Raw genomic sequence first — 2,669 nt, 5'->3', positions numbered from 1 at the left:
AAACCTGCACGCTATGCACATGTACCCTAGAACTTAAAGTATAATAAAAAAAAAAAAAAGTTTTTCTTACTTCTCAGATTTAAAAAAAAAAAATCAGCTCTCTGTAGGTGTGTGGATTTGTTTCTGGGTTCTCAATTCTGTTGCATTGGTCTATGTGTCTATTTTTATGCCAATAACATGCTGTTTTGGTTACTATAGCTCTATAATATAATGTCAAGTGATATGATTCCTCCAGTTTTGTTATTTTTGCTTAGGATAGCTTTGGCTGTTCTGTTTTTTTTGTGTGTGTGTGATTTCACATACATTTTAGATATTTTTTTCTATTTCTGTGAAAAATGTAATTGATATTTTGATAGAAATTGCATTGAATCTGTAGATTGCTTTGGATAGTATGTACATTTTAACAATATTGATTCTTCTAATCCGTGGACATGAACTATTTTTCCATTTTTTGGGGTCCTCTTCAATATTTTCATCAATGTTTCATAGTTTTCATTATAGAGGTCTTTCATTTCTTTGGTTAATTTCTAGGTATTTAATTTTTTTGTTTGGTTATTGTCAATAGAATTACTTTTTGATTTCTTTTGTAGATTCTTCACTGTTGGCATTTAGAAATGCTACTGATTCTTGCATGTTGATTTTGTATCCTGCAACTCATTGAATTTGTTTATCACATCTAACAGTTTTTTTTGTGAGGAGTCTTCAGGTATTTCTAAATATAAGATCACATCTTCTGCAAACCATATTAATTTCACTTGTTCCTTTCCAATTTGGATGCCCTTTATTACTTTATCTTGTCTGGTTTTTATATGAAATATTTTGCTATACTTTTATTTTCAACCTATGCATGTTCTCAGATCTAAAGTAAGTCTCTCAAAAGACAATAGAGTTGTACCCCGTTTACTCATTCTGCCACTCTATGTCTTTGATTGGGATGTTTACCTATTTAAGTTTAAAGTAATTACTGATAAGAGATGACTTCTTTTTGCCATTTTATTTTTTATTTTCTGTATGTCTTATAGCTTTTTGTGTCTTATTTTCTCCATTATTGCTTTCCATTTTGATAGTTTTTTTTTCTGTAGTTACAAGTTTGCATCTATTTCTGATATTCTTTTGTGTGTATCCTGTAGATATTTTCTTTTTGGTTACTATGGGAATTACGTATAACATTCTAATGTTATAATACATTCTAATGTTATAAACTGATACCACCATAATTTTAGTCACACACAAACATTCTCCTCCTTTTCCACCTTACCCTTCCCCACTTTATATTATTGATGTTACAGATTATACCTCTATATATTATGTACCTATTTACATATATTATACTTATTTATCTGTTAAATCCTATAGAAAAATAAAAAGTGGAGTTACATACCAAAACTAAATTAATATTGATTTTTATATTTTTCCATGTATTTACCTTTACTAACAGGCTTTGTGTTTTTTGTGGCTTTCAGTTCCTGCCTATAATCTTTTCATTTTAACCTGAAGAACTCCCTTTAGCATTCCCTGTAAGGAAACTGTAGTGGTAATGAGCTCCCTCAGCTTTTGTTTTTGGGGAATGTCTTTATTTCTCCTTTAGTTTTGAAAGACAGTTTTGCAAGATGTAGAATTTTTAGTTGGCAGGGTTTTCGTTGTTGTTGTTGCTGTTTTTTCAGGTCCTTAAATACATTAGCCCTTTTGACCTGCAGTATTTCTGTTGGGAAATCCACAACCCCACTGAGAATTTCTGGGTCATTACAAGGTACTTTTTTTTAATGTTTCCAAGATTCTTTCCATGTTTTTGGCTTCCAGTTTGATTATAATGTGTCTTAGTGTAGGACTCTTTAGTTATATCCTATTTGAAGTTCATTGAGCATCTTGGATTTGTAGATCCATGTCTTTTCTTAAATTTGTGAAATTTTCAAGCGTTATTTTTTTCAAACCTCTCCTTTTCTCTCTCTCTTCTCCCTTGGGGATTCCTATAATGCATATATTATTTACTTTGATGCTGTACCATAAGTCCTTAGTCTCTTGTTCATCAGTTTTTCTTTCTTTGTATAAATTTAAGAGGTACAAATACAAGTGCAATTTTATTATATGGAGATATTACACAGTGGTGAAGTCTGGCCTTTTAGTTGTATCCATCGCCTGAATAACATACTTTGTCACCATTAAGTAGTTTCTCATCATCCAGCCCCTCCCATTCTTTCAAGTCTTCAATGTCTATTATTTCCCATTCTATATTTATGTGTATTACTATTTAGCTCACATTTATAAGTAAGAATATGCAGTATTTAACTTTATGTTTCTGAGTTGTTTCACTTGAGATCATGGCCTCCAGTTGCACCCAAGTTGCTGCAAAACACATGATTGCATTATTTTTATTGCTGAATGATATTCCACATTTTCTTTATCCAGTCACGGACATTTAGGATGATTTCATGTCTTTGCTATTGTGAACAGTACTGTGATAAACATGTATCTTTCTGAATAGTACTGTGATAAACACATGAGTGTATGCATCTTTTTGATATAATGACTTCTTTTCTTTGGGTACATACCCAGTAGTTGGATTGCTGGATTGAATGGCAATTCTATTTTCAGTTCCTTAATAAACCTCCATACCGTTTTTCCATAAAGTTTGTACTAATAATTTACATTCCCACTGACAGTGTATAAGC

The sequence above is a fragment of the Colobus angolensis genome, unplaced genomic scaffold (genome assembly GCF_000951035.1).
Source record: "Colobus angolensis palliatus isolate OR3802 unplaced genomic scaffold, Cang.pa_1.0 Scaffold570, whole genome shotgun sequence".
Lineage (NCBI taxonomy): Eukaryota > Metazoa > Chordata > Mammalia > Primates > Cercopithecidae > Colobus > Colobus angolensis.
Note: the sequence above shows the minus strand (reverse complement) of the source record.